Here is a 9,246-nt window from a genome sequence, read left to right on the forward strand (position 1 = left end):
CGCGCGTGGAGGCGCTGCATGAGGTCGGCGGCGGTGGCGCGGGACGCCGGCGTGAGGAGCAGGCCGAGGAGCTCGAGACCTGTTGGTCCGGATCGAGCGAGGGGGCTCGGGGAGGAGCAGAGCACGGGGCGGCAGCGTACGGGCCAGATCGGGAGGCAGTTTTTTCTTCTTTGTACCGGTTCGGGGCTGACTTATGTTGAGGACTGCGGGTTGAATTCTCCAAAACGGAGGGGCTTTTTCGCAAAAACGCCGACGACGTACGGGCAGAAGCACTCCGTGCTTTATTAGTGTGTATATATATATATGTATGTATGTATATATATATATATATATATATATATATATATATATATATATATATATATATATATATATATATATATATATATATAGGGATAGGGATAGGGATAGGGAATAGGGATAGGGATAGGGATAGGGATAGATTGCACAAGGTCAGTACGAGTTTCTTCTATTTGAGGCGTGGTTGATTTGGGAGATGTGTTCCTGAGTCAAACAGTTTAAAGGCTTAATTGTCAACTTAATTAAGTGAATCAGTCCCTTCCCTAGATTTATTCATCTGAACTTAATAATTTATAGGGAAAAAATTTCCTCTTTTGGAATTCGTAATTTAAATTTGCCTGTGTGACTGAACTTAATAATGCACTGTATGTTACTATGCAAAATTTCGTTAGATCTGTATTGAACCTCTGAATTCAGACTTGGATCACTGGATTATTATTCAATTCTTTGTATGCTACGGAGCTACATAAGTATTACTTGATCATTGTAGTGTCATATGTGTTCAATGTATAATAACATCGATCTCTATTACTATAATTAATACACCAGTTTTGAATTTAGCGTTACCACCCCACCTTCTGTTTTCCCGCCTAAAGATATAGCATGTCAATCATAGTTTTAAGTAGTGCGTTATCTCGGTGCTATTGTGTTTGCAGGGGCCTCGCGCTAAAGCTATAATCTTAATATCCAGCATTGAATTTACAACCTCTGTTTATCTCTACCCTACATAAATTACATAGCCGCCGAGTTGGACGGCCAAAGTCAGCTGGATTCACTCGGCTTTCCTGGTAGCATCTAGTTGTGTTTGCATAGATATGTATTTTCGCATATGAACTTCTGATTAGAATGTTTCTCTAATGGTCTAATTTATGGTTCTGTTGTGCAGGACTCTTGGTTTCTGTGGTGGTGAATTTTTTATCTGTCCTTGGTAGAGATTTGTAGGTTGAACCGGCCAGGTAAGGTTTTTGCCCCCATCCGTCCCCATCATTTTCTATATTCACCCGTCTAGCTCCGCCATTGGGACTAGGTCCATGTATGAAAATACGTTAACAATTGTTGTTTTGCAGCGTAACCGCTAAACTCTTGAATCTGCAATTTGATCGCTACATTTATCTTTACTTCTAATTAATATATCTACTTTATTCTAAACTGTACAGGGGAATTATGCCAAAAACTCTCCACATTCTGCTGGTACTACAAGTATGTACGTTTAACTTGCTATTTTTGTTCCTAAATTTTAGATATAAATAACTTATTCATGGAAATGCTTTAGTTTATGCAACATTGCATTTTCCATGTTATCAAATTACACGGTCATAATATTATTATTTTTACAAGTTTGATGTGCGGTGTCGTATTTTTTTGCGGAAAAACCTCCAATCCATTCATCTTCGATTATGGTAGTACAACGAACACTAAAAATAAAAAAAATACATCCAGATCCGTAGACCACCTAGCGACGACTACAAGCACTGAAACAAGCCGAAGGCGCGCCGCTATCATCGTCCCTCCCTCATCGGAGCCGAGCAAAACTTTTTGTAGTAGGCGGTTGGGAAGTCTTCGTGCTATGGCCCCATAGGACCATCGCAATAGAACATCAACCGCCACCGATGAAGAGTAGCGTTGATTAGAAGAATAAAACCTGGAGACATAAGAAACATAGACAAACGACGACTAGATCCGAGCAAATCCACCAAAGAGAGATCTGCCAGAGACACACCTCCACACGCCCACCGGCGATGCTGAAAGTACCATCGGAATGGGGCCTAGTCGGGGAGAACCTTATTCCACCTCCAAGGAGCCGCCGCCATCTCGCCTTCCTGAGCAGGACACAAACCCTAACAAAACTAAAAGAAATATGAAAAACGGAGCCCTCCCACCGGCAAGGGTCGGGATCCACTCCACTCCCATGGCCCTAAGGCCACCGGAGACAAGGCGGACCGACTGCAGCGCCGGCGGGAGGCAAAGGAACCCTAGCTTTTTTGTGTGGTGTAGTATACGAGGCTATTGATTGTGACATCATTGTTATTTATTGATAAGTTTGCCATCTCATGCATTTAACTAATCATTCAGCAATATATTTTAGAAGGCCACTATGTGCAGTAAGCGAGCATAATTAGATTGGGTGCATCAAAGAATGAGTAGTTAAACATCAACCATGTTAATAGTTTTATGTATGGGATTCATTTGATGCATACGTACTTGCATTACATTCATTTCTTTCAATCTGTCCAACAATTGTTTTGCAAAAAATGTGTCCGGCATTTTTTAGCGAAAAGTGTGTCCATCATTTTTCTGGCTTTCAGGAGCAAAGAGGCACCAAGCAAATCCTCATAAGAGGGATGATGAGATCATTGAGGAGAGCAATGTTACCACCAACATTACTCACGGGGACATAGCCAGCAAGAGACCAAAGAGATGAGTTGCCCGTTCGAATTTCAAAGAGAATGCATTTGACTTATCGGAAGAAGATTCACATGTCACAACCAAGGAAATCTGAACTGAGGAGGAAATAGAGGTTGTTAGGTTGACAAGAACAAGACCTGAAGGTAAGATATGCCACAAGAAACTCCTCCATTTCATCCTGCATGGTAAAGATGGTAATCTACAACCGTTTGCAATGTTTCACAGTGATGGTGTCTTCATGACAGCCCTAATCATGCCCTTAGATGATGGTGTGGAAAAGGACAGGAAAAAGGGCATACACTATGTGAGATTTGGGTGCATTTGGGTGCATGATGGGCTAGTCAATTTCGGGCTATAAAGAAGGTACTACAATAATTTGGCTCTCAACCTAACTAGCTTACTACGAATGTGTGAAGCCAACAAGAAATTACAGGTCTCATTTTGACCTTTTCAGCCAGAAAGCTCATGTATGTGTTGAAGTTTACAAGAAACTAGCTAGATCAGTAAACGGAAATCCTTTGCTGAACATGGAAGAGTAGCTCGCTAGCGTTGTTCGTTCCATCAATTCAAGCAAAAGCTTCAATGGAATGGAAAAGTGAGCAAGGACTTTTGATCTTCATGAGTGAGTTCATTCATAACCAGCTCACTACACTGGATCATGCAGCAAACAACGATAATGAGATGTTTTCCATGCTGCCAGTTCTTGTCGCCCTAGGAAATGAGTGTAAATCTAAAGTGAGATTCAGCAAGTCGGTATCTTTGGTATCAGGTGGAGTTCTTGAGGTGACATCTGATCGGGCCACGAGGGGTGCTTAGCTCAAGAACGCCAAAGGGCCATTTTTCATGCACTGGCGGAGCAGAGGGTCCACCCTGCTCCCTGAGAAATATTGCAAGGCAAAGCTTGTCCTAATGGTAAACACCCTGCTATTCTTCTGGCTTCTCTAATCTTCCTTGCACTTTTGCCCGATTTGGTTCACGCTCCACCAATGATTTCATGCAAGGAGGCGGCCACTCTGAGGTCGGCGGCAGTGGTAGGTGGGGAGCCCATCAACCCAAGGAAGAAGAGAGGCTCCAGATGTTCACATGACAGCACGCGGACAAAACAGTCATTTTCATATTGCCATAATTGGTTTCCAAAAATACCATATATACTTTTCCTAATATAAATGCACACCAAGTGGCACATTTTTGTGTTCGAGCGATGGGCAGCTGGCACTTTTGATCTCCATGGAACACTATACTAATGTGAAAAATTAAATGTTCATGCTTGATGTAACGATTTCTTGATGTTCAATTACATACAAATAACACATGTAAAAAAAATCTAGGGGCGCAACTGCACGGGTAACACTGCTAGTTCAAGGTGACGATGCACGGGTAACACTGCTAGTTCAAGGTGACGATGGACATGCTGGGAACTGAAACTAAAGATTTCTCTTTGACTCTTTATTGACCGCTGAATATTGGTTGGAGGACAGATAAGTCCCCAGAGTCATTTCATTTCAACCCGAGTCATTCTCACATCTTTCTCTCTCAAAAAAAGAAAAAAAGACATTGCCAGATCTCAGTTACTAGTAGCCTGTTTTATTTCCCTTCGACGCAACCTCCTCTCGCTCATCCCTTTTCTTTCTAGAGTGTCGTCGCCCCACCGGCGCACCGTCCGACGGGGCGTCGGTGCCCCCTGGACTCGCTCCCATCGCCGCAGTTTTCGAACCTTCCTCCGACGTCCGACGACCCGGCGTCACTGCCTCCGCTGGTCACTGCATCCGGACTCCCGACCCGCCCTCGCTCCCTCCGTTGCTCGCCGCCGGATCCACGCCTGGTAACATGGAATTTCTTATTTGGTTGGTAAGGACGCTGCCTATTGCTGCCCAAGAAGCCTGACATTGAGACCAGTTCGTCAATAAACAGGTACTTCTTCAGAACCCCGAAACCCGGCGAGACCAAGACAGAGCACACGGACGGACGACCCCTGTTGCTACCGCCTCTCACCCTTGCTCCTCGACCCTTGCCGCACGCGACCGACGCCCACAGCGTTCTTGCAGCCAAAGAAGAGCAGCAGCCACCTTACGGGGTGCCCACGAGGGTCAGGGGCGTGCCCCATGCCTCGTGGCTCCCTCGAGCAGCGTCTCGCGTTGATTTTCTTCCCATATCTCACAAATATTCCAAAAATATTCTCCATCCGTTTTTATTCCCTTTGGACTCCGTTTGATATGTATATTCTACGAAACAGAAAACATGCAACAAACCGGAACTGGCACTAGGCACTAGATCAATATATTAGTCCCCAAAAATAGTATAAAAAGTTGCCAAAAGTATATGAAAGTTGTATAATATTGGCATGGAACAATCAAAAATTATAGATACGACGGAGACGTATCAGCATCCCCAAGCTTAATTCGTGCTCGTCCTCAAGTAGGTAATGATAAAAAAGATAATTTTTTATGTGGAATGCTACCTAGCAAAATCTTTATCATATATCTAATCATGGCATGAATATTAAGACACGAGTGATTCAAAGCAATAGTCTATCATTTGACATTAAGACAATAATACTTCAAGCATACTAACCAAGCAATTATGTCTTATCAAAATAACATAGCCAAAGAAAGCTCATCCCTACAAAATCATATAGTCTGGCTATGCTCCATCTTCACCACACAAAGCATTCAAATCATGCACAACCCCGATGACAAGCCGATCAATTGGTTCATACTTTTTCACGCGCTTCATCCTTTTCAACCCTCGCGCAATACATGAGTGCAAGCCATGGACATAGCACTATGGGTGGAATAGAATATGATGATGGACGTTTGTGTGAAGAAGACAAAAAAAGGAGAAAGTCTCACATCGACGCGGCTAATCAACGGGCTATGGAGATGCCCATCAATTGATGTCAATGTGAGGAGTAGGGATTGCCATGCAACGGATGCACTAAGACCTATAAGTGTATGAAAGCTCAAACTGAAAACTAAGTGGGTGTGCATCCAACTTGCTTGCTCATGAAGACCTCGTGCATTTGAGGAAGCCCATCATCGGAATATACAAGCCAAGTTCTATAATGAAAATTCCCACTAGTATATAAAAGTGATAACTCAAAAGACTCTCTATATGAAGAACATGGTGCTACTCTGAATTACAAGTGTGGTAAAAGGATAGTAACATTGCCCCTTCTCTTTTTTTCTCTCGTTTTTTTTTGTGTTTTTCTCTTTTTTTCTTTTTTTGGTGGGCTTCTCTGGCCTCTCTTTTTTTATTTGGGCTTCTTTGGCCTCTTTTATTTTTATAACCTCACATGGGACAATGTTATAATAATGATGATCATCACACTTTTATTTACTTACAACTCAATATTACAACTCGATGTCTAGAACAAAGATATGACTCTATATGAATGCCTCCGGTGGTGTACCAGGATGTGCAATGATCTGGTGTAGCAATGACATCAAAAAACGGACAAGCCATGAAAACATCATGCTAGCTATCTTACGATCATGCAAAGCAATATGATAATAAATGCTCAAGTCATGTTTATGATGATGATGGAAGTTGCATGGTAATATATCTCGGAATGGCTATGGAAATGCCATGATAGGTAGGTATGGTGGTTGTTTTGAGGAAGATACAATGAGGCTTATGTGTGATCGAGCGTATCGTATCACGGGATTTGGATGCACCGACGAAGTTTGCACCAACTCTCGAGGTGAGAACACTAGTAGAAAATGGGTCAAATGTGAAGCACATTAGTGCCGGTTTGAATTTGAGCCGGCACTAATGTGTCCATTAGTGCCGGTTCCAACAGCTAGCCGGGCCGCTCTCATTAGTACACCGGTTCGTGCCACGAACCGGTACTAAAGAGAGTGGTGGCAGAATGTTGTCAGCCTGGGGCCCCTCCAGCACCTTTAGTACCGGTTTGTGTCACGAACCAGTACTAAAGGTCTCGTACATAAACCCTTCTTCCACCCGAGCTCGCTCTGTTCTTCCCCTTTCCCCTCTTCTCTCTCTTCTTCCCCTCTTCCTCTCGAGCTCATCACACATTTTGTCCAAAATTTGTGAAGATTTGAAGGCCCCCATCCATTCAAATGATCACAAAGGTTAGCAACTTTGTCCTTTCATCTCTCATTGCTATATTAGCTCTTGCAATGCTTCATATAGTGATTAATTTGTGAGTTTATTAATTTGGGAGGAATTATATGTGCTAGTATTTGATTTATATGCAATCTGAGGTCAAAATAACACTTAGTTTGCATATGTAGGTGTGGTTTACTTAGTGCCTTCTAAATCTACGTCGTAACCACCGTCGATCGCCCGCACCGTCCCGTCGCCGGCACCACCTTGGGGTGAGCCTCTTGTTCATGAATGTTTTATATAAAAATTGATGTTTGTGTGATTTGGATATGTAGTTACTCGTATAATTATCTTACTCGTACGTTGTTTGTTATACATAGTGCCATGGTTTTGATATCCGTCCCCGTCGGCCCTCGTCCTTGTTATGATTCAGATGTGGTATATTCTCTTTTAAAAATATTTGTTGCATTTCGTGTTTATGGCAAATTATGCCCATAAAGTTGACATAGATATTTGTATGTAGGAGGTATGTGAACCGAAAATTCCAACCGACCCTATTGTCAAGAGGTTAAATTTAGTTGAAAGAGAAAATGAGGATTTGAAAGAAAAATTGAAAAGAATTGAGGGGAGAAGATGGAATTGGAGTTGCATGTTGCCGATGTCGTTGATGATCACAAGATCAAGATGGAGAAAATGCGCTTGAAGATTAGAAAGATTAGAAAATATGCTATTCATAGTGCGGCTTGGTATCATTATGTTGTTGGATCAATTCTTACCTTAGTTGCGATCTTGATCGCATTTGTTGTTGCATTTAAATTCTTTAGCTAGAGAGTTATTTGTTTGTTGCATTTAAGTGTTGTATGAACTTTATGTATGAACTTGTATTAATTTGGTCTTTTCGGTGTTGTGTAATGAAGATGAGCCGACAATGGATGTACGATGACCGATGTTCTCCCGAGTTCATTAATGGCGTGCATACTTTTCTGCTTGTGGCTGAGGCAAACAAGCGGGCGGATGGTTTTATGCCTTGTCCATGTGTTGGCTGTAAGAATGATCACAATTATTCTACGTCAAGAAGCATTCACGTCCACCTGTTTGAGTCCGGTTTCATGCCCCACTATAATGTTTGGAAGAGGGGTTATGATGGAAGACAATGATGAAGAAGAGAATGACGATGGCTATCCTAGCCATGGTTTCCCTGAATACGATGATACAACAATGGGGGAAGAAGTTGAGCCGGCAATGCGGGAAGAAGCTGAAGAAGAGGCATCAGATGAGCCCGCTGATGATGTAGGTCGGGCCATTGCCGATGCAAAGAGAAACTGCGCAAGTGATTTGGAGAAGAAGAAGTTGCAGCGCATGTTAGAGGATCACAAGAAATTGTTGTACCTGAATTACGAAGCTGACAAGAAAAAGTTGGGCACCACACTGGAATTGCTGCAATGGAAGGCAGAGAATGGTGTATCTGACAAGGGATTTGGAAAGTTGCTGGTAATGATAAAGAATATGCTTCCAAAGGACAAAGAATTGCCCGAGAGTACGTACGAAGCAAAGAAGGTTGTCTGCCCTCTAGGATTAGAGGTGCAGAAGATACATGCATGCCCTAATGACTGCATCCTCTAACGCGGTGATCAGTACGAGGATTTGAACGCTTGCCCGGTATGCGGTGCATTGCGCTATAAGATCAGTCGCGATGACCCTGGTGATGTCGAGGGCGAGCGCCCCAGGAAGAAGATTCCTGCAAAGGTGATGTGGTATGCTCCTATAATAACAGGTTGAAACATTTGTTCCAAAACAAAGAGCATGTCAAGGCGATGCGATGGCACAGAGAAGACCATAAGAAAGACGGAAAGTTGAGAGTACCCGCTGACGGGTCGTAGTGGAGAAAAATCGAGAGAAAGTATAGGAAGGAGTTTGCAGGTGACGCAAGGAACGTATGGTTTGGTCTAAGCGCAGATGGTATTAATCCTTTTGGGGAGCAGAGCAGCAACCATAGCACCTGGCCTGTGACTCTATGTTTGTATAACCTTCCTCCTTGGTTGTGCATGAAGCGGAAGTTCATTATGATGCCATCTGCGCTTCCCTACATTGCCGGGTCCTAAGGCCCTAAGCAACCTGGCAACGGCATTGATGTGTACCTCAGGCCATTAGTTGAAGAAATCTTAGAGCTGTGGAATGGAACAGGTGTACGTGCGTGTGATGATCACATGGGGGAAGAATTTGACCTAAAGGCATTGTTGTTCATGACCATCAATGATTGGCCTGCTCTTAGTAACCTTTCAGGACAGACAAACAAGGCATACCGCGCATGCAAGCACTGTTTGGATGATACCGACAGTATATATTTGGATAATTGTAGGAAGAATGTGTACCTGGGACATCGTCGATTTCTTCCGAGCAGGCATCCCATAAGAAAGAAAGGCAAGCATTTCAAAGGTGAGGCGGATCACCGGATGAAGCCTCGCCACCGTACTG

The 9,246-nt window shown here is 43.2% G+C and overlaps 1 long non-coding RNA gene across 1 annotated transcript; it reads left to right on the plus strand.

Annotated features, from left to right (window-relative positions):
- The first annotated feature begins 462 nt into the window (after nucleotides 1–462).
- LOC123105433 (uncharacterized) lies at nucleotides 463–3,883 on the plus strand. Its single transcript, XR_006450840.1, has 5 exons — nucleotides 463–1,256; nucleotides 1,458–1,500; nucleotides 2,607–2,849; nucleotides 2,932–3,069; nucleotides 3,161–3,883. It is a non-coding gene; the product is annotated as an uncharacterized lncRNA (long non-coding RNA).
- Nucleotides 3,884–9,246: the final 5,363 nt, after the last annotated feature.

The sequence above is a fragment of the Triticum aestivum genome, chromosome 5A (genome assembly GCF_018294505.1).
Source record: "Triticum aestivum cultivar Chinese Spring chromosome 5A, IWGSC CS RefSeq v2.1, whole genome shotgun sequence".
Lineage (NCBI taxonomy): Eukaryota > Viridiplantae > Streptophyta > Magnoliopsida > Poales > Poaceae > Triticum > Triticum aestivum.